This window comes from Heterocephalus glaber, unplaced genomic scaffold (assembly GCF_053883595.1).
Source record: "Heterocephalus glaber isolate CG9 unplaced genomic scaffold, H.glaber_assembly_v1.0 deba00000738, whole genome shotgun sequence".
NCBI classification, from domain to species: domain Eukaryota; kingdom Metazoa; phylum Chordata; class Mammalia; order Rodentia; family Bathyergidae; genus Heterocephalus; species Heterocephalus glaber.
In genome coordinates this window covers 13,180,208-13,207,751 of record NW_028258161.1, presented here as the reverse complement: position 1 = coordinate 13,207,751, position 27,544 = coordinate 13,180,208, and the positions used below count along the sequence as shown (strand labels likewise).

General features: G+C 34.4%; 1 protein-coding gene across 26 annotated transcripts in view; it reads left to right on the top strand.

Annotated features, from left to right (window-relative positions):
* Positions 1-27,544, top strand: part of Zeb1 (zinc finger E-box binding homeobox 1) — a 200,398-nt gene that overhangs the window by 13,797 nt on the left and 159,057 nt on the right. The gene's annotated exons all lie outside the window — the stretch shown is intronic.

Below are 27,544 nucleotides of genomic sequence, written 5' to 3'. Positions count from 1 at the left end.
ATCATCTGTAGAGTTGAAGTTATATGTGTATGTTAAAATTTCCGAGTCAAGGAAGGAAAACCTACGAATAATGTGTTTATCTTCCAAAGTAGTAGAGAAGGAAAATAGGCTAAGGAAAGACACTTGACTCTAAGAAAAAAAAAATGAGAAATGGCAGAGAGGAAGAAAAGAAAGAGATGACAAGTAGAAAGCAAAGAACTAGGTAATGGTGGTGAGTACAAATATAGTTATTGTAGTACGTACCAGAATGTTCCACATAACAGAAATCGCTGGTTGGATTTGATAAAATAATGAATTTCATGTATGACTAAAAATATTAACTAAAATAGTAAGACTATTTTAATACCATGTTGACTTTCAAACAAAAATCCATCTTACAGAGTGATGGTCTCTAAATAGTGATAAAGGGAAGGCATAATTTTTAAATTATTACATCACTTAGGTTATACATTCAAAATATACTAAGCAAAAAGTAGGAGCACAAAAGGCACAGGCAAATATTTTGTCATTGTGTGTTGTTTGGAATAGTCTCTTAATAAATGTGGAACAAGCAGAGGAAAGTCAACAAGGAAAAAGGATTGTAAAAATAAGATGTACAAGTTTTCCCTAATGGATGCATATGGAACACTGCCCCTCACAGCACCAGCTTTCTTTTCAAGCATGCAAGGAATGTGTAAAAATTGATCACATTTTGGTCATCCAGCTTTCACAGATTTCAGTGTGTTGGCCTTATAATATATTGTTTATGAAGATAGGAGTAATAACATAATTTCCTTGCATGTTTTGAAATTAAGGTGTTTATTTCCAAGTAAGTGGTGAGTGAAAAATGAGTAAGGAAAATTGGAAAATATCTATAGCTAACAATAAAATACTATATATCAGAACTTGTTTATTAAGGTAATTTATGGAAACTTATGGACTTCAGCACAAACAGTAACAAAGTCTGAAGAACAGTTAACTGCACATTCCTAAGAATTAAAAAAGATTAACTGAATACTGTCTTAATTGAAGTAAAGGGAAATAGTAAAGATGAAGGTGTAAACTAATGAAAAAGAAGGGAAAATAAGCTAGAGACGAAATAGTGCGGCTAAAAGATTATTTGAGAAAACAGAACTCCTGGCAAGATTCATCAGGGAAAAGAAGTCACAAAGCAGTACTGTATCTGGAATGAAAACGAGGATGTTACTACAGAGCATTCAGGAATGATCAACTTTGTGATCATTAACATGGTGATCTGAACTATTATAATGGAAAGCTTAAGACAGATGGACAAACTGAGAAAAACAATAGCTCATTCTGGTTTAAGAAGCAATATAAAATTGAATAAACTTAAAAGGAAAAATAGTCTCACAGAAAAAAATATCAGCTGAAGGTTTACTAGCAAGTTTTACAAAAGACCCACTGAACAATTCCAGTATTACAGAAATATTTCATACTTTGTAAGAAAGGACAACAATGTTCAACTCATTTTATGAAGCTAGAAGAAGAGTATCAAAAGTGAAAATTGCAGAGCAGTCCTTAACCCAAAAAATAGATACAAAAATTCTTAAGTTAAATATTATACTTAATCTAGCAATGTGTAAGAATGTAGCACATCATCACCAAGTTTGGATATATCCTAGAATTTTAAACTTGTCTATGTATTAGAGCAATTAATATAATTTGCCACATCAGCGCTCTAAAGGAAAACATCATGTAAGTATCTCAGTAGATCCATTTGTGATAAAAAAATTTTAGCAAGTTAGTGAATAAAATGGCCCTTTCTTGACCTGATGAAGTCTCTTTTTTTCAAAGAAAATCTGTGGCCTGTTTTCTTATAGTCAGTGGCAAAGTATAAAGGCATTCATTCTCTTTATGTAAGGCAAAAGACAGAAGTTCCTGTTGATGCTGCTTTTAATCAACCTTGTACTACAGGTATAGCTAGTGCCATAAATTAACAAAAAAGAGAGCATCACCATTAGAAAGAAAAATTAAATGCCATTGTTTGTAGATTATCTGTACAGCCTAGAAAACTGACAGGTAAATTATCAGAATTAATATTTAAATTTTGATGGAAAATCATTATATCAAACTCAATTAAATTTTTGAATTCTTGGCTGGCATATGCATTTAAAAAGCTATCTTGACATCATTACGATAGTATAAAGTAATGTGACTAAATCTAATAAACAATATACTGTATCCTTATGAAGAAATTACAAAACATCATTGGAAGACTTCGAACAAGACCTAATTAAATGACATAGTGTACCATGTTCATGGAAGAAAACTTGAATGTTTTTGTGGAACTTGACAAGCTGTTGCTAAACCTTACAAGGAGAAGCTAAGACATAATGCAAGATGATTCATTAAGGAAACTTGGTCCTTAATGGCCCTGAATTACCAGTCATTGGAATTAGATGACCCTTTTAACAGCTGGTGTTGTTGAATAAATTCAGTGGAAAAACTTCTTCACATTATTTAGAAAAATCAGTTTGGGTGGATTATAGATCCAAAATTAAAGGTAAAGCAAAGGTAAGGTAAAACCATAGCCCTTTCTAAAGGTAGTAGAATAGAATAGCTCCATGACTTCGAGTAAATAAGATAAAAAGACATAAAATAAGCAAAAGATTGGCAAATATGACTAAAGCAGAATTAAGAATCTCTTTTGACCAATAGATACTGTAAAGGATGTGGGCGTTAGTATATGCAAAAATCTACCACTCAGTGAAATAAAGATAACCTAATAGAAACTGGACAAAGGTTTTGGATAGGCCACTCATAAAAGAATAAACCCAGTTGGGGGGCTGGGGATTTAGCTCAGTGGTTCCGCCACCTGTCCTGCAAGCACAAGGACCCGAGTTTGATCCCTGGTACCAAAAACAATAAAAAAGTAAAGAATAAATCCAGTTGACCAATAAGCATATTACATGGTCAGCATCCCTAATCTGAAAGTCTGAAATCCAAGATGTTTTAAAATCTAAGATTTTTTTTTTGAGTGCAAAGGTGATACCACAAGTGGAAAATTCCACATCTGATGTCATGTGCCAGGTTGTAGTCAGAATGTAGGTACACTAAAAATGTATAAAATTGCCTTTCAGCCATGTGCATGAAGTGTGTATGAAGCATCACTGAACTTAGTGTTTAGATCTGGGTTGTGCCCCCAAGATATCTTGTATATATGCCAATATTCTAAAATCTAAAAATGTCCAAAATTGGAAATATTTTTTGGTACCAAGTACTTTAGGTAAGGTATACTCAATCTGTATAAGAGATAGTCACCTTAATGAGTAATCAGAAAAATGCAAATTTTTTTGGAGGTTTATTTGTTTTGTTTTGTTTTGTTTTTTGGTACCGGGCTGAAACTTGGGACCTTGCACTTGCGAGGCAGGTGACGGAACCACTGAGCTAAATCCCCAGCCCTGGACAAATGCAAATTAAAACCACAATGAGAAGACAGAAATACCTGCCAATATAATATTATAAAATACTGACAGTTAATAGAGTATACCTATATTCAAAAAGTTGAATCATTTCAGGAATATAGTGCAGATCATAGAAGACTATACAGATGATTCATTTACATAAAATCCAAAGACATGCAAAATTAATATGTTGTTTTAGGATACATATGTATGTGTTGCAACATTAAAAGGAATGATAAAATTTAGGAATGAGTGAGTTTGGACATAGTATATATCAGAGGAGAGGGTAATTTTTTTCTTTAAAAAAAACTGGATAGTGAATACTCAAGTATTTACTGTTTTATCCTTTGTATTTTAAATGTTTTTGTAGAATTATTTAATGCTGCATGTCATTACTTATTGATAACAATTGATAGCTACTAATAATTGACATTTAATTGAAAATAGTAACTGAAATGCAAAATGAATCTTTTTGGATAGAGCAGGGGATTTGCTGTGTATTTCCTATGTATGTACATTTAATCTTTGTGAGTCCTCAAAAGTAATTTCTTTTTTATATGTCTTTTCTAAGCATTAATATTACTGACCACGTTTTAGGAAATTTGAAAAAGGCATTACTGTATTATATTTTTATAATTTTAACCATGTATGATGTCTTATACTATTGAATTTGTGGTTATAACATTTTGTAGACTCTTACTGTTTTATTTATTTGTGAAACAGCAGCATTTGTGTAAGTAAAAGGTTTTAAAACATTAGCTCATTTAATCTTTCTTACAAGATATTGTCATCCTTATTTGATAAGACCAGGAGACTGAGACACAGGAAGGTATTGCCTAACGTCGCATGGCTCATGAGTTGGCCCTGCCTTCAGACCTAGGTAATCTGATTCCCTAGTCTCTGCACTTCACCAGTTAGAGAAGACCAGATGCAGGGTATCCCTGCCTGCAGTGTGCCTCTGTTTCAATATTATGTAACAAACAGGTACTCTTTTTGAAGTTTGCCAGCATATTGTCAGACTGTGATGAATAGATTTAAATCTGAGAATGCGTAAAAGGTAATATTGGTAAACTGCATACTGCTAAGCATTACTGTTAAATTTCTGTCCATGTGTTCATGAGCTGAGAGAAGTAAATGAGCAAAAATAGCTGTTAATCTAATTGCAAATCTGGCTATGATGCAGAGCTGGGATAGTGGCTCTGATAGAGCTGTAATTTTAAAATAATACCTTTCATCTTCTGGAGATGAGTTAAAATTTAAAATAAGGTTTAATTAGAGTATGTATAAATTTGGGAAAGTGATAATTGCTTCAGACATGTGTACACATTACTTTTGGGAAATTCTTACAGTAAAATAGAGTTAGATTGAATAGAGAAAATTGAGCAATTTTAAATAACTTGTGAAGGATCAGTAATAACATTCCAGAGCAAGGCACCAGGGTTAAAGAGAGAAGAATCTGACAAATCCACATTAGAGTAGTAACAGTTCTCTACCTGTACAGAATCAGTTAAGAGCCTTTATGTTGGAGGTTCTTTTCTGGAGAGAAAGTTTCATCCTGTGGCAGGGTATTTCTGATATGTGTCATCTCTAAGAATTTGGGCTTTTTTATTTGTATTGCTTTTTGTTAGCTACTTCAGATAGCTTAATTTTCGATGACACATTCCTGACAAAACACATGACTGTTAATAATTTTTCCCTTAGAGTCAGTATTTCCTGTTTAATTTACTTGAATGGCCTGTTTTTCTTTCACAAGATTGGGCACATATGTAGAAAAATGTAAGCAGTTATTAAAATAAGGAAAACTCTTGTAGCTGAATAAAGGCTTTTAAAGAAACCACCATTATGTACAGCAGTTTATAGCTGTGACCATCAAGTCAGATAATTGGCCTGTTTATAAAGAACTCTGGATAATTATGATAGTGTGCCATCCCTATCTGGTATTTATTTTGCTATACTTCTCTTATTGTGTACAATAGGTCATATAGTATATGGTATTTTAATAGTATTTTAGATTAATCCATCTCAGCCCAAAACAGGACAGCAAATTGCAGCCTTGGAGATTTGAGGGTATACCCTTAGTGAAATATTTCTCAGAACGTGAGAAATATTTCTTGATTTCACTTTTGAAATTTAATGCAAATTGTTAGGATACTCCTGATTTATTTCTGTGTATTTTGTGGATGTATGATAGCTGTTTGTATTAATTTTTTTCCTTTTAAAAATTAGGTTAAATGGGGACAGGGATTTAGCTCTGCCTTGCAAGCACAACGTCCTGAGTTTGATCCCCGGTACCAAAAAAAAAAAAAAAATAGGTTAAATGAATTCTTTAGGATGATTACATTATTTAATCTGTGGCTGCAAACTCTGTGTTATTCACTTTTCCTATCAACTATATCCTACTTTTGCACCAGGATATCTTTCTTTCAGATGTTAGATCATTTAAAGATTCATTTTATGAATTATTGACTTATTATTTCAGTACTGAAACCATTTAGAAGATAACACTAGAGCAGTAGAGAAATCTGGTTTTGTTGAATGGAATGGCAGCTAGTATTTATGACCCATTGGAAACATTTTAGTGATAATACTTATCGCTCAGAAGAAAAGTAAATGCACTGCCTTCTTGTTTTTGGTTTTATGCAACTTTAGAGTTTGGTACTTGATGGCTTATTTGCTGTTTTTTAATATACTAGATAGTATAATGTAACAACATTTATGCATTGCCTCTTGTGTTCTAGGTACCGTGCTAATTGCTAGGAATAATGAAAAATAAAGCTGCGATTCTATACTTTTGTGTCTAAACGGTCAAATGAGTAGAATCACAGAAACACTTTTAATATAAGGCAGTCACTGTAATACTGAGAAATGGAAAGGATGGCCAAAGGACACTTACTCAGAGAAATAACGGCTAAATGGAATATCAGGGAGGGGGAAGTAAGAGTATTAGTTTGTTTGTTTGTTTGTTTGTTTGTTTTTTGTACCAGGGATCAAACTCTGGACCTTCCGCTGTGAGGCAGGTGGCGGCACCACTGAGCTAAATCCTCGGCGAGATAGATTAGTTTTAATGAGGTTGATTATATGTGAGAATGGAAGTGAAAAAGACAGGTAAATGGGGACAGAGGACCAGCACAGAGGAGAGCAGGAGTGAAAGAACGTGAATAAGAAACAGAATGCTTTGTTCTGGAAACACAGGCAGATCTGTGTTGCTAAGAGTATAAAATAAGCAGAGAAATGAGCAGTGAGTCTGCTGAGATTTGAAAGCAACTCACGGAGGATTTTTATGCTGTGTTTAGGGACTTGCGCTTCATCTCTGTCTTTGCTCTAGAAAGTAGTTGAAGAGTTTTAAGCAGGGGCTGATTTGATTGTGTTTAGATTTAATAGATAACTCTGGTAGCTGTTGTGGAGCATGAATTTGAAGGGAAAAGACTGGAGGCGGGGAGGTGACTTGGGAAATGGTTTTGGTAAGAATTCCATGAGGGCTTAAACTAGAACTGTGTTAGTTAATACAAATGGAGGAAAGGGAATGTTACAGGTTCTGTGTTTTTGTTGTTGGAAATACTAAATCTAGTAAGAGTTCATGCTTGGAAATGACCAGTGAGGGAGAACAGAGGTTAACTCCCAAGTTTCTAGCTTGAGTGAATGTATGGATGGTGAGGGCATCAAACAAATGGAAAATGTGAGTAAGAATCAATGTGGGGGGTCAGTTTTGCATATTTTGAATTTTGAGATGATAGTTATATTTCCAGTGGGACCGATCTAACAAAGAAATTGACTTTTGAATCTGATGATGTGTGATACAAGTGGTGGTCTTGGGCTGGAAATTCATGTTTAAGAATTCATCTTTTGTAAGAGGTAATTGAAACTATGTGTTTCCAAGGGGAAAAATAACTAAGGGCAGAAGACAGACTCTTAAGAGGCATTGATGTTTTAGGATCAAGTAGAGAAGTACTCCCGCAATGAGACAGAGAAGGAGCTAACAAAAAAATAAATGAAATAACCAGTGGGCCTAACTCAGGATCAACCTGGGACTGGAAACCACACATTTTTTTTTAATGGAACATACCTATATAATTGTCATTTCTTTAGTTGCCTTTGGAGAGGAAGAATGTAGTATTAATCTAAAGTTGAGGCTGGTACAATAAAAATTGAGTTTAGGGGAACTAGGATTTTAAAGTTAGAACATTTTTGATGATTGGTTATGCCAAATGTTGCTTAGTATGTGCTGTGCATTATTCTTTACTGTAACTACTCATTTAACCCTCATAATCACCATGGTTGTTTTAGAAGGTTCTGGAACACAAGTTCTGTGAGACTAGGAAGATACGCTTTATTGTCTGTTTTTCCCCAGTGCCTGTTATACAGACAGGGCTCAAATACTTGTATAAGTGAGTGAGTATGAGGCACATACTATGATTTCAGTTTTACAGATGTTTGAAAACGGAGCAAGGAGTAACTTGTGCAGCCAGTTAGCCAATAAGGAATAAAGTGAGCCCAGGCCAGTGAGATGGTGGAAAACTATGAAGTTCTGGGTCTTGAGTGCTCTGTGAAGTGTAATAGAAATGAAGGCATGAGAAATAATAAAAGGGGTGAAAAGTAAAGTGTTGAAGTTTGTGATTTTTTTTTTTTTTTTTTTGACCTGAGGTTGTTCAAGGTGATGGCAAAGTGTCAGGTCTTGGGAAGGAAGTGGAAGATATTTGTTATTGAAGTTTTATAGACATCTACATAGATGCTGAAAACTGCTAAAGCTGTAATACAGATTTGGGGGGGAGGAACATTGACCTCAGTAAATGAGGTGTATGGTTGGATATTTGTAGATAAGGATCGGTAAAGAGTGGACTACATTAAGGGTTGTTTTCCTTGTTGATTTCCAACTTTTTACACAAAGGTTGAAGTTAGATCTGGTTTGTTGAAAAGACAGTTAAATTAGGTTTTCTAATATTTGTTCACCCTGTTCACGGATAAGATTGTTGGAAATCTTTAAAAGTATTGAGAATATTAATACAGGAATTTTAAATTTTACCTGATAAAATAAGCCAGCCATACTTAAGGTCTGAATCTTAAATGTTGTATCTCTCACCTGCAAATAAAGCTATTTCACTTTTTTATGTAATAGTAAAAAAAAATGGAGCGGGGCAGGATGTATCACCACTTTTTGTTTGGTTGCTATTGGGTATACCTCCCAAGAGTAGAGAAAAAATCTTTAGCTACTGCTGTGTGGATTGCTGTTTGTTCCAAGTTCCCTTGCTTACCCTTTTACCTTTCTCCTCCTCAAGTCTCTTTTTGAATTCTTTTTTTGCAAGAAGCTCTTGAGAGCTGTCTGCCTGCATTATACTGTAGGTGTTACATAAGAAAAAGTAAAACTCATTTTAGTTGTGTACTTAATGTTTTGAGTTGATCATTTTCAAAATGTTTGATAACCTTAAGCGGTCGATTCTGTTTCACTTTTTAAAGATTATTTAGTCTGATTATTCAGCTTTAAGGGGCTTTAATTTCTTTTCATGTATTTTGATAGCATTGTTATTTGTATCCTGAATATTGACCTTCAGAGAAATATAAAAATCCAATAATTTATCATAGGACTGTGTTAAACCTATGATTTCATTATTTATCATGCAAAGTCTTTGATTTATAGAATTTTTTTGGTGATTGTATGTTTATGGTTATCTTTTTATTTCTGTATCTGTAAATCTTTAAAGTGATTTCATATCACCCTCTGAATAGCTCTTAGGAAATTCAAATTTAATCAAATGCATTATCAAATATGTTTGTATAATGAAAAGATTGGCGATGATTTCTGAAGGTGCCTCTTAGAGCACAGGTCCTATGATTTTGCAGTTCTCTGTGCTTTTCCCACTTTGTTTTATTTTTTAATTATTTATTTAGTTTTGGCGCTGGAGACTGAACCCAAGGTGTCTCCCGCTAGGAAAGTACTGCAGCCCCAGCCCTGCTCTGCGCACTTTAGATCTCAACAGGCTGCCTTTGAAACACTGCTGAGTGCCCTGGGACACAGCCCAGGACTGCCCCAAGAGCGACATCATTTCATCTTGTGCTTTGTAACCCTAAATGCTTGTAAAGTCAGATGTGTGTTTAGATATTTTTTTACTGAATGTGCCTTAAGGAGAAAATATAGCTTGGGGTCAGCTTGACACAGTCCCCGTATTTGTCTTTTTCTCCTGCGTAGAGGCTTGTGGGGGGAGGGACGACAGTTCTTCCCAGGCAAGAGTGCAAGGCGCGTGCAGGTGGACTTGCTGTCCTTCCCATCCTCCTCTCAGCAGCCTCCGCAGGCGACTTTCATGCAGGAGTGTAAAGCACATTCCATGGGTTGTGCTTGGTGTTTGTGGTTCTCATTTGATCCAACTCTTTCTGTTGTATATTAGGTACATTACCTGACAGATTATATTAAGTAAATAAATGGATAGCCATGGATGCTATATATTCAATTTCTCATGTTTCTTTTATCAATAAGCTAGATTAAATGATCTTACAATACTTAATAATCAGTTTTTCATGTGTTCATTTATGTACATAGTATACATTAAAATGTTTTTGTATTCTATATAAATTTTTGTAAATGTGCTTATTTTGATAATTTATCCAAGTACAAAATACTTAAGATAGTTGAATATGCTTAAATAAGTAATTTTGATTAGAATTAATTTTACAGTAATGAAAATTTAAAATTCTTAAATATTCTTATAAACTTTCTGATTTAGCTTCTGATGTTTGAAAATTAGGAATTTTCTTAGGGCTATTTGACTTTCTACAATAGAAATGGTTAGATCCATATTGCCTATAGTTGGATAGGAGCAGTAATAGGGACTGTTTGACAAAGAGCTCTAATTACCTTTACTGTCTGTTGACTGTGCCTTATGTACTGTGTTTAGAAGGGCTTCTCAGTACCTTGATTGAAAAGACTCAGTCTCTCCTCCTTTTAGATGTGCATTGTGGGAAATTTCTTACTAACTTGAACATTTAAGTTACTCAGGGTTATTTTGAATGTATTGAGATGGAGTTATGGAATGATTGAGAACTGAACTGTCATTTTTCTTATTTTGCTTGCACCCACAGCTTAATGGCTAAACCGACCTTTCAGTAGTTTTATTTTAATAAAGAAATACTAATTTGAAATTTGAGTTAATGAGAAGTGTGACATAGAGGAGATGTGTAATAATTTTGTTGTGAGAAAAACACATACTTAAAAGTATACTTAAAAGCATACTTGCCGGGGATTTAGCTCAGTGGTTTCGCCCCCTGCTGCGCAAGCACAAGGACCTGAGTTCGATCCCCGGTACCAAAACAAAGCATACTTAAAAGTTTGTCTTGATGAGATTTAACTTACAATTTCCTATCAGACAAGTATGCTTTGATTTAAGAATTTGGGGGAGGTGAGAAGGGAGTTGAAGGAGGTGGTTAGCCCAAATTAGGATGTTGAATATCCACATTCACAGATATTTCACTAAATCATTGATATATTCAGCATTTTCCTTGACCAGTCTCTTCATTTATAGGGCTCTAAATCATTCCATCTGTTAGAACTCAGTTTAAGTAAAGATTAAAGTATACATTGTAAGAGATACGAAAAAATTTGCAAAGGCTGTATAGTGTAATAAATACTAGTAAAGCTATTTAAAATGAAAAACATTACCTTTAAGAATTGTCTTAGACTGGAAGTCTAAAATTAACTTCTCTCGACTGCCACATTTTAAAGGTAATATAGTGAATATAGAGAGTCTAGGCCCTATGAGTTAGCTGTGCAAAACTACCTTCCAGAAGTCTTAATGTTTTGGACAGTGTAAAGACCGAACCGAACCGACCTTTGTTGTGGGACAGAACCCTGCATGCCATTATGAGGCTTATCTTCTCTAGGCAGGACACACAGGAAAGCTGCTCAGTTACAACTGGCAGCCCGTAGTCTAAAAGCAGAATGACTAGAAGGAAGCTGTTAGCGTGGACAGCCTCATTCTTTATAGGAATAATTTTTTAAAAAGAGAAATAAGCTTCTCTGGATTCGGAGAGGGCTGTTGAAAATGTTAGGAAAGCCTAGAAAACTGTTCTGTGCAGATTAACAGAGAAAATATTCTTTATGCTAAGTGTCTTCTACCTTTGGAAAGGATTTTAAAAAGACAGACAAAATGAAATACAGATTCTTAAAGTGAAAAGGGACCTTAGACTTAATCTAGCCTGATTCATTTTATAGATACAACTGAGGACCTCAGAAAGTTACATAATTCGGTTTAGCTCAGAGAGCTACTTTGAAGCAGAGAGGACAGTTTCTTATGGGTGGCTGGTTAGAAGGGCAAACAGTTGTAGTTAACATGTAAGGTTGTAGGGACCGGAAGTCAGAAGAAGTACCTGTTAACTCCACAGTTATTCACTGTTCCTCAGCCTTTTTGTTTCAGCAGAAAAACTATTCAGTGCCCTGTGTGAAAGACCCTGAAGTCCCTACAAAACAGTCATGGTACATTTTTTGCCAACTTGGGTATTTCAGTTGCTTAGGAGTTTATAACTGGATAGTTGGTTTTCAGAATCCTATTTACAGATATAATAAAAATACAGGAGAATTTATATATGGTAACCTTAGGCATAAAATGAAGTTAGAATGATGAGTTTAGTATACTTACAAAGTTGAATGGAATAGCACATTTTTAGCATTTTCCCTTAACAATTTATGTTAAATTAGATGTTTTTGGGAGTATCAGTGTTTCTTTTAACATCAGTAAACAGATAGCACTAGTGTATCTAGTTTTTTTCTTTTTCATACAAAGAATTCTAATGTACTTATCTGTTATGCTTTGATAGGTCAAGAACAGACCACTTATTAAAGAGAGCAATGAAATAGCAACTAAAATAGAAAAATCCCATTAGAAAAAAGTAACCTGTATTGTCTTTTTATCTAGTTATCTATTGTGTAAAAGGAACTTAATAAATTTTGTTAATACACAGACATATATATATCTCATAAGTTCCATTTCTGTCTTAAAAGTATAATTGTATGTGTTCAGTGAGTTTCCATTTCCAGAGTATAGTTCTGCTGACTCAGCCTTTTCCTTGGGTTTAACATAAGACAAAACATTAAGGGTATAAGTCCTCTGACTACTGAGGATGCTTTAAAGCCTTGATAAGTAAGGTATAATGCTTTGAAAGAGGACTTGCTTTTAACCTTTCAAAACATCAAGAAAATATTTATCCTAATTCTCCTAAGTAAAATATAATTCAACTTCAAAACAAGGACTTTGAAGTTTTGTTTTGAGTTTAGGAAACTTATTTTATTCCCACTCTACAGTGTTTGTTAAGACACTTTTTTGTTATAAAAGAAGAAAATTATGTAATGCCAGCTTTAAAAAAATTAAAGTAGAACTGGAAATAGAACTCAGTTATAGAGTGCTTGCCAAACATTCACCAAGCCTTGGATTCCATTCCCAATATGACATAATAATGGTAGTAATAATAATATAGCAGATGTATTTCTTAGAGAATGTAGATACTTCTCTCCCCCACACAACTACCACCTATTTAAAATAATGCTCCCATTTTTATTTGTCAATCTTAGTGTAATAGAATCTCAATGAAGACATACAGATTTGATTGAAAATCTTTCTTTTGCATGCATTCATAAATTTTCATAACTTGTACCCCATCACTGACACCAGACACTTGACATAGAAAAATTCCTCTTTAACATTACTTTCATAAACGTTTCAGTTCACTCTGTTAAAATTCTTTGGCTGAGTGTATCATCTCATCTTAGTGTTGGACATATTTTTTAAAGTATTTTTATGAATGAATACCTGGCAAGAGTATTTATACATAAAGTTTATTTGAAAATTTTGATTTTTATCTGAGGGATAGATGAGTACCAAAAGTAGGATTGTTGGGCAAACCCCTTTAACCCTGATACGACGCATTGCTAAAGTAGATTGCAAAAGGCTTTATTAATTTATCCTCTCCAATATAAATTCCAGAATTTTGGAGGGTTAATAGGAACATGTAGTAAAGAACACCAGGTGGTATCCAGAAACATGATTTCTAATGTTTTCTATGTCATGTACTAATTGTAGATACCTGGTTAATAACATACCTTGTGTAGGCCTCATGTTCATCATAACATTTAGATGAATTTTAATTAAGTACTTTACCAGCCCTACTTCTCATTGTATAAAAAATGGGTTTAATCAACAAGGTCAGTGCTAATATCAGGTAATTTAGGAAAAGTAGAAGCAGTAACAATCAGAAGTACTGTACCTAGAGAAAGAAGTTAGGAAAGATGTACAATATAGTTTTCTGGTTTGGAAAAATCTTGAGTCCTGTAAAATTATACAGTATGGACATTTCTGCCAGGACTTAGGGATTTTTCAAATGATCTCATACAGAGAATGAAAGTGCAAGGAGACAAGTGTATAACTTTCCAAAAGCAGTTGTTTCTATTTAGATTTTAGGTTATAGGATGACTCAGTCTAAGCAAAAAAAAAATATGTTAAAGATTCATTCATTCACACAAAAGTAAAAATATATGTTATATTTTAAATTGACAAGTGAAATTATATTTATGATATGCAACATGATGTTTTGATATATGTATGCATTGTACAATGGATAGATTCTACCATAGCCATAGAGTGGCTAAATCAACGCAATTAATATATTTCTTGCTGCATATACTTAACATTTTGGTCATGAGAACACTTAATGTGTCCATTTCTTAGCAATTCTCAAGTAACCTATATATTGTTTTAAACTATGGATACTGTGACTTACAATAGACATCTTGAAGGAGAAGTAACCCTCTGGTTCAGAATTCTGTGTTGTTTAAACAGCATCTCCCCATTTCCTCCACCCTCTGGTCTCTGAGTACCACCATTCTGCTCTCTGCTTCTAGGAATTTGACTGTTTTTAGATTTCTTCATATAATTGAGATCACACAGTATTTCTCTTGTTGTCCCTAGCTTGTTTCACTTAACATGTGTTCCATGTTTATCCATGTTGCCTCATGTGACAGATTTTCTTCTTTATAAACGCTGAATTTAGTATTCCATTGTGGGTATATGCCATATTTCTTTGTCCACTCATTTATGGATGGAACTCCGGTTGATTTCCTCTCCTGGCTGTTGTGCTGCAGTGAACATGAGAGGACAGGTACATGATCAGCATGATTTCATTTCTTATGGCTCTATGCCCAGTAATGAGATTGCTGGGTGGTAATTCTATTTTTACTTCTTTGATGTACCTCCATGTTTCCCAAAATGGCTCTACCTATTTACATTCCTACCATCAGTGTATAACGGTTCCTTTTTTCTCCACACCTTTACTAACATTTACCTTTAATCTCCCTGCCTCCCTTCTTCACTCTTTCCCTCCCTTAGTCTGATGCTGTGGATGAAACCCAGAGCCTCACTCATGTTAGGCCATAAGTCTGCCACTGAGCCATATACCTAACCCCTTTGCTCCTTTTTGTTGATAGGGTTGTTTGTTTTATTGCTCTAGAGTTGAGTTCTCTATATACTCTGGGAATTAACCTCTTATCAGATATGTGGTTTCCAAATGTTTTTTCCCCTCTATAGGCTGTCTCTTCATTATTGTTTCCTTTGCTCTTAAGAACTATTTAGTTTACCTCTTTTTGCCTTTATTACCTGTGCTTTTGGGAATCATATCTAAAAACATTGCCAAGACTAGTGTTGTGGACTTTCTCCTTACATATTTTCTGTCTTTTTATAATTTCATGCCTGTGTTCAAGTCCCTCATCCAAGTGTAAATGGTGTGAGAGAAAGAACTAACTTCTGCACGCAGTTTTCCTAGCACCATTTATTTAGGTAACTGTACTTTCCTTATTGTGTGCAATTGGCATCTTTGTTGAAAAGAACTAGACTGCAAATGTGTGGTTTTATTTCTGGGCTTTTCATTCTGGTCATATTTTTAAAGGATATTAGTTTTTGAAGGGAAAGAGAAGATTCTGCATCATCTCAGATCTATAGGAAAAGGTAATTTGTGTACAGATTAGACCTGACTCTCTTCTCAAGAAGCAAGTACCTTATCTCTGCCCTTATTCAAAGGAGATTTAATCTCTGTTAATAATTTAGGCAACTAAACATCATTACTTGCTGCAAGAAATCTGACTCTACCCTGTCTGCTGATCAAGAACTAGGACTGCCTTCCAGAGACTGGTACAGTCTCAACAGCACTCGCAAGTGGAGAAATATTTGCTTGAAGATTGTTGGTTATCAGTCAGTACTAATAGTAAGGCTCATAAACGAGCCTGACTATAGTTTCTCAAATTAAGAAAAACCAAAAAAAAAGAATAGCTTCTTAATTCCTAATAGGTGATGATAAATTAGTTGCTTTTTGAGGGGTCACTTTGAAAAATTGGTACTTTTGCTTTGATTTTTGAAATTTATAAATTAGAAGTGTAAATTATTAGATAAAATGTAAATATAAATTGTTAAATGTCCAAAAATATTTTCAAGTGAAAAAAACCACAGGATGGCTGAATAGTGATAATTTTTAAGTTTTCTTAATCTTAGAATTCACTATTTAGAGTTCCCTGATAGATTGTTAGAGTTAGAAATACCGAGTTCATTGCTTGACTGAATAAATAATTCATATGGCACAAAAGAGGCCTTTTCTTTCTGCCCCATTCCTCTCTCCCCCATTGTATTCACTTTCTTTCTTTAAAAAGGCTCCTTTACAGCCAAAGAGTAACTTTGTGTGAATGTGCAAGGGCTCGGGCATAACTTCAACCTCACTGTTTGCTGGGGGTCACTTAAGAGAAAGAAGAATCTGTCTTGAAGGTGTATTGTTTAGTAGGAACTGGAAGGAAATACAGTAGTTATAAATTGCTAGACCTATCCTTGTGATAGAGTTGCCCTGGAAATTTCTTTTAGCAAAATACATTTTTATTTCTGGATATAGAATCTTTCACAGTATCTGCCTCAAAGCAACATTAAGTTTTAAAGTTGAGTAGATCATTGAATTTCTTTTATTTTTTGCATAAACCTTTTTACTAGATTAAATGTCATCATTAGTCTGATAAAACATCAGCTTTTGAAAATTTTTTTGATATCTTCCTTATTCCTACTAAGAATGTTGAAGATTATAATAAGTATTTATGTGGAATTCTATATTTTCTTTTTTTATGGCACCAAAGTAGGAATTATGCCAGATTATTTTCTCTCTGCTATCATGAGACCTCCCATGTTTTATTGGGTCAAGGAAATTGTCTAGCCCAATAATCTTTGACAATGACGTTATTGGAGATGATGTTTATCTTTTATAAGTAAATGACACCCTTTTTTCTTGATAGCCTTAAGTGGTTATATAAAATGAAATTTTATGAAATTTGGGTGTATTCAGGACATTCATGGTATATATGACGTCTTCTGTGTTTACATAAAAGAAATTTAAAGGTAGTGGACTGTAATCCAGACTCCTGTCATCTGGGAATATTTATAAATTGGTATTTTACTGCCTTTCTAGTGTATTGATGCTTAATCGCATAATGTTTATCCTTAAAGTATTTTCTAAATAAGATAAAATATGTTTCATAGAATTCCATACTGTATATTTTACTTTATTTTAATTCTTCATATGACATTAATTATGAAATACATATAATACTCACAGTACGTAGGATATAATCTCATCTAAATGCTCTATTTTGATGTAGCCATACTGTAATCTTACCTATCTTCTTTTCAGTTTTGAGCTTCAAATGATAACCTTCCTTTCTTAAAATGTAGTGATTTCATCACTGTTGGCTTTACCCATAGTTAGGATTTTACAACACGTTGTGATTTAAAGTGCCAAACCATTTTCTTTTTTGATCTAAACTAAGTAACTCACAATAATTCTTAAAAATTAGGCTTTAGTGAGGTTTTTCACAATTCTATTTCAGTAGCCACAGAAACCAAATATTTTGGGTTATTGGCTTTTAACGTGCTGACATTGGGATTATTGAAGTACATTTCTAAGGAGGATGGTGTGTTACCTATCACTAGTTGTATAACAAGCAACCCTAAAGATTAATGATAAACCACAGTAACTTAATATTTGTGATAATTTTGAGGGTCGCCTGGATGAGTCTTCTGCTTTGTGTGGCCTTAGCTGGAGTGCTAGGAATGCAGGGCAGTCCAAAATTTCTTCATTCGTGTAGCTGACAGTGGATGCAGTCTGGCCTTGGGCTTTGGTATTCTGTGATGTTGTTTGGGCTTCCTCATAGCATGACAGCTGGAGTCCAAGAGGGAGTGTTCCAAAGGAAAAGCAGAGGCCACAGTTCTTTTAAATCCTGGGTTCTGGAATTACCCAGAGTTAGTTCTGACCAGACTAGATCAAGGGTAAGAGAAATGGGTTTTATTTCTTGATGACAAGATAACACTGTAAAAGAGCAAATGCATGATGTTTCAGGCATGTACTGAAGGTCTTGAAACATACTGCCCGTGAATCAGGGGGAACTTAAACTGTGATAGCAGTTTAAAATATTTCATATGTATATTTATATATGTAAATAATTTTTTTTAGATGCTAGGGATTGAATCCAGAGCTTTCTGCATGTGATAGCACATGCTTTAGCCCTGAGCTACACTACCTCCAGGAGAATGTTTTGATGAATTTAGCATGTGTCATCATTACAGATTATGTGGGCAGTACTGAAAGTGGGAGCAAGCAAAGGCAATGGACTTGAGTTTTCCAGCTATGTCAGTTGAAAGTTAGGGGGTGTTTTAGTTCTTCTAAAAAATCACTAATATTACAACCGAGACAGACTCTTTAAGTTTTTGAAGAAACTTAAGTTTTATGTAAAACACTTTTGTGTATAGCCTACAATAGGCACCTTTGTGTAGCACTTAATTTGCAGTATTTCTTGATTCTAAGTGATCATCAGGTATAAGACACATGTTTTGTTTTAAGAACAACTTGTTTTTTCTCTTTGTAGAAACGAAATACTTTTCTTGGGAGAGGAGCATTTGATGTAAGAGTTACTTTGAATTACTTTTGGCCATAGGCATTTTAGCTACATGCTGTTCTTCTTGACCTCTAGCACTTTCAGGATTAATAGCATAATTCTGAGCACATCCAGGAATTACTTTGGCTAGATTTCCATTTTTGATTTAATTAAATTTTTTTCTAATTATATTACATAGAAGTTAAATAACATCCCTTGAAAGATATCCAGCGTTTAACAGGGAGATATTTTGGTACGTGCTCGGGACTGGTAAACCTTTACTAAACATGAATCACTCGCATGTCACAAGCAGTTTTGTATACATAATAAGTTTGTTTTAATGTTATCCTGTAGTGCTCTTTATAAAGACATTTTAAAGACCATTGAGGATTAAAATTTAACAAAATTCAGCTGTGCAGCTCATGAGACCATTACTCTACTGAAGATATAATTTGGCTTTTGTATTGATGATCGAAAAGGGATCGATTTGTTCAGTATTCTCAGATGTTTTGAATACTCCCCCTACTGACACATACAGTGCACAATCATTATAGGATGTTTAAAAACCTAGGAAAACAACATATAGTATTTTTTTGTTTTTTTGGTACCGGGGATCGAATTCTGGTCCTGCGCTTGTGCAGCAGGCAGGGAAACCACTGAGCTAAATCCCCGGCCCCAAGATATAGTATTTTTTAAAGCCAAGAATGAGGTAAAAGATTTTATAATTTTCTAAAAATAATAAACTAGAACTTGGAAGTTCTTAGTTTCCTAAGAGCTAATTAGTTTCCAACTAGTCTAATTTTGGCTTAAATAAAAAAGAGTATTGGTTGGTTCACATAAGAAATATCAGATATACAACATACATTAGGATTAATATTGCAGTTGGCTCAGTTATTTTTTAAGGACTCATTTTGACTTTCTGCTGTACTCTTTCTACCCAGTATTGCCTTTCTTTCAACAACTATAGTTACAGACTAGCTACTCATTGCAGTCCAGACTATGTACTTCGCTCTTTCAGATAAAAAAGAATTAAATGTTACTGACTTTTTCATCAATAGTATAGCTTCTTTTCTCTAAGCAGTTCCTGCCCACCCTATCCCCACAAGCTTGCTTCTCTTTGACCTCAATTTGTGAAATTCTAAATATACCAAAGTAATCATTGAAAGGGGATGGGCTTCCCAGAGTGGGGTGGACTCATTGTGGTGTGGCCTGCAGTGCAGGGTCCGTCAGCTACCCCTGAGTCGCATGGACTCCTGGGAGAGAGGTGATGTAGAAATGGCGTGGTGGATCCTTAGGAGTGAGGGGAGTATTAGGTAGGCAGGCATCATGGTCCACCACAGATGCCCCATGCATTCTGTTACCTACATTTTCAAGTGAAAGTCACCTTCCCCTCCCAAGCCTGTGAGTGGTAGTAGTCCCTGACAAATCTCCTCTGTCTTCCCGTGTTCCAACCCCTTCATCAGGAAAGCTTCCAAAGCTTGGGAATTGAAGATACTCCCCCACCCCCACCAAATGCTCTTGTTTAATAGAAACCTCTTCTTAGAAGCAACTGTGTGGACCATAAATGAAACAAAGGCACGTTGGGAAAAGGCAGTTTTTAAATAAGCATTCCCTTTTAAAGCTGTGTATTCTCAGGCTGGGTGTGGAGTGCCTGCTGAGTGCACAGGCCCTGCTTCAGTCCCCAGCACCACAAACAGACCACTCCCCAGCCATGTCCTCCTTCTGCTCTGCTCTGCTCTTCCAAGAATTTTTATATCTTTATCTCTTTAGTAAATAGTGTCTTATAAAGGTGAAGTATTTATGGGATCATTCATGAAACGAAAAGGATTATTTTAAAAGTCTTTTTAAAAAAAAATCTATGTAATAATGCTAATTAGTTTAAGTATCATTTCACTAAAATATTTAACCAGTTGACTCTGTATTTCATTTATTTCAGTTTTTAGATTTCTGAGAATTGGCCAAATAGTTTAGTATCTGGGTCACACAGTCATCACAAACAAATGTAGGCCAAATAGTTTATGCTTCTCATTTGCCAGTGTAGTTCCTTGACCATGCTTTGACTTTTCATCATTTGGTTCCTTTTCAACTAAACCTTACTGACTTACATTTTCTCAGTACTGTACTCATTCTTTGTTAGAAATGGTCGTCTTCAGTATCACGCCCTCCTCCCCCACCTCAAGGTAACAGAGAAAATAAATGACTGTAGTCTTGGCTGCTGTTTTAAAATTGTTGCTAAACAAAGGATTATATGTTAAATTACCTACTGCCGTGCAATTATTGTGTGAAATTTTGTTTAAAATGCTTCACATTTTTGTCCCTCTGTTAAACATTTTAAAATATATTCAACATGTATATATGCTACCTGTATTGAGAGCCTCAAAACCTCTAAAAACCTACCTTTTCATACTAGATAGAATAGCATTTTTCTTAAGTAAAGTGAGAAGTCTTAAGTGTTATATAAAAATAAGAAAAGAAGAAGAAAAGAGTAAATCAGTGGAATAAACATTTCACTTTCATTGATGAAGTGCTTTGGATATAAAATTCCATTTGTAAAATACTTTTTGAACTTTGAAAGGGATTTATCATAGTTTGCTGTTAGCTTATGTTTATAGCACATAGTTTCCTTTTCTTAAAGTTAAGAATTTTCTACATTTTGGAAATCTTAATATCTTTCCCACTAAATTTGGGATGCTTCATCTAGTTTGGAAAGTATAAAATTACAGCATAGATACTCCTGAAAGTTCCTAGGTAAATTCTTTATTCTTCTAGCATTATTGGATATTTGATTAGTAAATTTTCTCAATAATAAATGCTTATCTTCTTTGATTGCTAGAACATTGTATCTCAACTATTCTTATAGTAGAGTATCTTAGAAAGCCTTCTATGTTTTATGGACTCAGATTGTTAATGAATATTTGTTAATATGCTGTCTTCGAGTTCTACTGAAGAATGTCATAGGGCCGTTTGTCCTCTGAGAAATCAATTATTAGTAGCTTTTGTTGCTTTGAGGCTTTGTAAATAGTGCCTTGTTTCTCAAAGCTTGATATTAATTTGTACAGCTACTAGTGTGCATAAGAAGCATATCTGTGAATAAAGTAAGATTAAAAAGGCTCTTAATAGGCTTGAAGAGCACTTCACGGAGTAAAGTGCTTGAACTTCGTGATGTTGGTTGTTTCTCTTAGCACCTCCTCCCTGCCTATACCACTTCTTTCCCATGGTGTGTGGCAGGGGGACCAGGTAGTTACTGTAAGGAGGGCTAGAACTGGGTCACTTACCAGTTCTGAGACCTTAACGAGTTCATAGCTGTAAATATGTCTGCTATACCTGTCTGTCAAGGTTGTGAGGATTAAGAATGGGTCTAAAGTCCGGTGGAGGGAGTATTTTAACAAATTCCAGTTCTGCTTTACAATACATGACTCACATACTTTGGAAATGGCATTTGCCTATTTTAGCATGATGTTGTAAGGATTAATTTAATGTGCCAAAAATATGGTAGCTTTTAAGATCTCTTCAGAAACTTTATGTGATAAGATACTATTAATTTGATTTATCAGATGAATAAATGAAGTGAAATACTTTGGAAGACTGAAAATATAAATCTAGATGCAAACAAATATTTCTAAAAGTATGGAAAACTTTATTGCAATTTTTGGTTAATATTTCTAAAGCATCCATAATCTAATGAATGATATTTCCTGAAAGATAAATGCTAATAAAGACACTGACGTTGCTCTTTGGCTTCTGAGGGTAATTGGTTCCAGAACCCCTGCAGATAGCAAAATCCATGGATTCTCAAGGCCCCTTTTATGAAATGGTTCAGTATCTGCACATCAGTCTTTCGGTACACATTAACCCATCTCTAGAATATTTGTAATACCTACTACAATATAAATACTAAGTAGATAGTTACTGTACTGTGGTGTTTAGGGAATAATGGCAAGAAAATTTCATGCTTAGCATACATGTAACCATCATTGGCTTACTACAAAATACATGTAAACATCACCATGATTTTTTTCTAAATATTTGGAACTGTAGATACTGAGGGCTGACTGTATACACTTAAAAAAGAAGACCCAGTTTTCAAGTCTGTCTTGCACTAACTATGGCAGCTGCAGACTATACCCTGCGAAAATGAATTTCAGTAACTGAAACAATACTGTATAGGTGCTGTAGTAAATCACCTGTTGTAAATTTTATAATTGCCCGTAGCTTTTATTGAAACTATTCGGGTCAAATTGTAGGACATGATTAATTTAATAAGTATGCTAAGTATCTGTTTCTTCAGTATTTTGAAAATATTAGAGGGAAAAAAAGAAAAACAAAAACAAAACCCATGCTCTCTGTCTTTCACTGTAGTATAAACTATGTGGCTGAAGAGATCCATATGTGTAATAGAAAGGAGCTCTACAAAAATTGCCCATTGAAGATTCTTGGAAAGTAGAGTAGATTAGAATCAGAGATGATTGTGATTTGAATCTTCCTTATGTTCAGGATTAATGATATGAAAGTTCAAGGCGAGTTCAGTCTAACAAAACAAGGATTTTAACTTCCAATGGAAAGAAATTACCTTTATTATTGAAATTTGTCCACAAATACTTGATGTATTTATTTGTATTGAATATAGCAATGCTTTAATGTTCATCCTTTCTGTTGGACAGGCTTTGTTAATATTTTACATTAAAACACACTTGAATGCCCTGATAAATATAGGAAACAATGTTTACACTAGGTTACCACTATTTAAGGCTTTAACTGTTTTGGGCCCTTTCTTTCTGCTTCAGTAACAGGTTTAGGACTTTCTTATGTGTGTTAAACAAAAGGCAGTTGTGAGCTGTTTGGCTGTATGATAATTGAATGACAGATGAGAACAAACTTACGGGTAATGTTTGCATTTCCCCACTTCCAAGTCTTTGCTCAAACTGCTTCTCTACCTTTGCTGCCACCGGTTAATCCTTTTCCCATGCCTGAGCTCTCTGTGACCATTACTAGTCCGTTTGACAGCTTGTGCTGTCTGCCATCTCCTTCATGCTAAATGTGTTAGGACAGACTAGGAAGTTGCCAGAAAAAGCAGGCTTAACACTTAAATCATCTTGGATACCTGTTTTTCCTCTCACAGTCAGTGAATTAATGTAACTGATCCTTTGGTTTCCTGTTATAGTTCTTTTTCTTTAATGTAGTATTTTCACCCTTTATGTAATATTGAAGTAGAATCTTAGGAATGTGACCTACAACTCTGTATTTTTATTAAGAATCAGTTGAGATGGTTATGAATGTGATTGTGGTGGTGGTGGTGGTGGTGGTGGTGGTGGTGGTGGTGGTGGTGGTGGTGGTGGTGATTATGTAATAGCACTATTTTTGAAGGTTTGTGTTTTGCCCCATTATGCCACACCATTGCCAAAATAATCTTCTGAACATATTAATTAGATTTTCAGACTGAGAGTTAATCAGATCCTCTTTTTCCAGAGTTGGCAAATAACTCAGTATATGTACTATCCGGAAGTAGCTATAATACTGCCAAGTTTCTCCTTTTGCTCATATTATTGTTTGATCTGAAATGCAGTTTTTCTCTCTATAAGAATCTTAGTTATACATTTTGGTTTTTACAGGGAGGGGAAGGGAATGGGAAAAAAGAATCAAAATATATCATGTACAGGTACAAATTCTATCCGATGAATGTGATCATTATCTAAATTGTACCAATAAACAATGATAAAAATCTTAGTTATCATAAATGTCTATTAAAAGTCTTTTCTCCTCTGTGAAGCCATTCCTGTAGACTTTAAGTAAAATCTCTTCTCTATCCTCCTTGTTCCCATTACTCATTGAGCTGGAACAATAGTTGCATGCCTTGTGGAAGGTGGGAGGTTATTTTCCCATACGAGGTTTTAGGAGAGCTTTTTTCTTTATGCTCCTATTCCCTTTAATACTTAGCAGAGTATTAACACAGTGTAACACGTAGAGTGAGTGATCAATATTTGTTAATTGCTTTGCTCTCAAAAATTTTGTGTATAAATTTTTAGTTATTCACTACCAAGAAGAAATGAAATGTGTAACTTTTTTCAAATCTTTATCGAGTCATCCCTTCCTTACTTCCTATGTTCTATCTTCAGTTGTTGGGTAACTGGAATTGTGTCTGGCTTTGCAGGATGCTACGCATAATTCAGAGAAAGAAGTAAAGCTGTTACTGAACTTTAAAACTGAAGCTTTTTTCCTGCCTTGCAGTATTTCTTCTTATTTATTACTGTATTCATAGGATGGTATTGGTATATAAAGTGTCTTGCAAATTTGTTTTTCTTTATTCCAGTATTTTCAATCTTTAGTGTGATACTGAATTAGAGTCTCTAGGAATGTGACCTACAGCTCTGCATTTTTACTAAGAATCGGTTGAGATGTTTATGAAGGTGATTGTGGTGGTGGTGGTGATGATGATGATTATGGGATAGCATTACTTTTGTGGGTTTTTTGGTACCAGGGATTGAACTCCTCGGGACCTTGCGCTTGCGAGGCAGGCGGCAGAACCACTGAAATCCCTGGCCCGTTGTGATAGCATTACTTCTGAAGGCTTATGACATACATGGTTCAGTCCTTCAGGCAGTTGACAATTATTAAATTGCCTAGTGTTCACAACAAGCCCATGTGGTAAGATGATGTTATTTTCATTTTTCCTTATAGAGAAACAGTCAAATAAATAATTTACCCCCTAGATAACTTCCTTATCAACATAGGAAGAATCCATGAAATGATGGGGCACATTTCTTTGGTTGGCTTGTATTTTTATTAAAGATTGCTGTGAGTAATACGAATGTAAGCTGGCTCCTAGGTAAATTGGTATGTCGTTATTCTAACTACATAGAATACTTCAATGAGAATTAAATGATACTTTCTGTTGTTTTTAAGAAGCTCTTTACAATTCTGAGTGAAAAAGGCAGGCACACACAAAGCACATTTGGGAAAACCTTAAGATACTACACATTCTACTAAGCTCACATAGTTTTAGAAAGACTGCTCTTTATATATAGTATACACACATTTATACATGCATACTTATATGTTTATACACATATATACACATGCATATGGTTACATATGTCCACAACTATGGATATACATACGCACATTCATTCATAGATACAGATACACAGAGATGCACAGAATATTGACATGCCACTTTGTGACAAGATGGAATATAAGTGAAACTCCTTAAGCACATGTTAATAACATAATCTTGGTTTCATGTGCTAAAATACTGTCTTTTAATAAATGCCCTTTGGATTCATAGACACTGTGCCAGTTGGTGGAGGTGAAAGTGGTGGTTGTGGTGGTAGTGGAGTGGAACTAATTTAACGCCACTGCCTGTTCAAAATAGTTTTGGTGAATGATTTTAGATGTTGCCTAATGAGTGCTCTGACTTTTGAGACTAGTTGAACTAAAAGGATGCTATGCTTTACAAGAAACATCTTGTGAATTAAGACTTTGAATAGACGGTGGAGACAATTGTGTTAGTAGACAACTTTTGTCCTTAAAACCAAATCTAAAATGTTTAACCATTTTTTTATTTCTCATTTACATACTTTCTAAACGTCTCTTGATGCTCATTTATATGTAATTGTTAATCACCTGAAGCAGTCAAGATTTTGTATTTCAGGTCCTGTTCATGTGGTATGCTTAAGTCGTTAGACAATCCTGTGAAAAATTGCATAAACTACAGTGCCAAGAATGAAAGCACAGTAGATGTGGTGTCATGGAAAATTCTAGGGAATTAACATCTTTTGAAAAAGTTTTGATAAAATCGATGTATTCTTCAAACTCATCCTCTTGCTCTGTAAGAGATGAGTATAAGGCTGCATGATTATCTTAAAGCTGACTGTATTAGGAGTGAGTAACTTGTTTAAATTGATCATACATCATTTTTTATGAATGGGTTCTTAGTATTTTCCAGAGCTGTTAATTGGATTGTTTGAGATTAGAACCTAGGTTAAGAAGTTGAAATTTCATAATAAAATCATACTGTATTCTTAAACATAAATATTACTCTTCTTGATTATGGTAAAAATATTATGTATTGTTATTCAGGGGTCTTGATTTTACTGCTGACTGGCAGGCATATTACTGGATTTTCTTATTCATTTATAAAATGAAAGAATAATACTAAATTCTAAAGCTCTTATGCATGGATTAGTAAAATATATTAAGTTTACATAAAAACATATTGGCAAGTCACCTGCTGCTCATCGCCTGATGGAATATGAAATGCTTTATTATGGAGATGTATTATCGGTAGTGTTCATACCAAGAAAATCATTCTGGGCTTTTGATTCATGATTTTGTTAGTTTGATAGTGACTTTTTAATGTTATATCTCCAGTATTAAAAATTAAATTATTGCCACAATTGCAATCTCTTAGAATGAGAGAAATGAACCTGTGTAGAATTGCTTTTCTTATGTTGAAAGTCTGGTTTTTTCATGGAAGGGCATACTTCCATGTCCTGTAATTTCATCTTTTTTCAGAGTGACATGAATACTTCCACAGGCTTTATTAGACTAAATTAAAAAAGAGTTGAGTGTTTTCTGCTTTCAAATACTTTCTGACATAAAATCTCATATTAGCTCCACATGTGATGAACTTACTCAAACCATTTAAACTACCACAGTGTGCTCGCTTCTGATTTGGGAATCTAGCCACTTATGTGTCTTTATGTACTGTGCTTGCCTCTGCGCTCCCATATTAATCCATCAAGTTTTAAATTACAAACTGTTTGAGAAAGGAGTCCTTTGTATCTCATAGCACCTAGGACAAAACTTGTTTCTCAGTGGTTTATAAGTATTATGACTATTGGAGATTTGGGTTTAAAATTACTGAGTAGGGTGAAATTAGCCTGTCTCTAGGATATCATATTGTTTGGAGGTCAGTGTGATTAAGTAAGAGACATAATAGTTTTACCAAACTCTGAATTCAGTTTTTCTTGATTTAATCATAAGCTGATTATTCACCTTAGAATCTCTCTTATATAACATCATGGTGTCAGGTTCTGATACAGAAACATCTGTCAGGGTGTAGGTTGGATGGTGTGCATGTGTGTATACACCTGTAAGAGAGATCGTGCATAGAATTTGAGATTGGGGGTATGTATTATATTTAGGACACTGAACTGAATCTTGGATCTATCTAGTTATATGCACTTAGTTTTGGACTTATTAGCAAGCATGA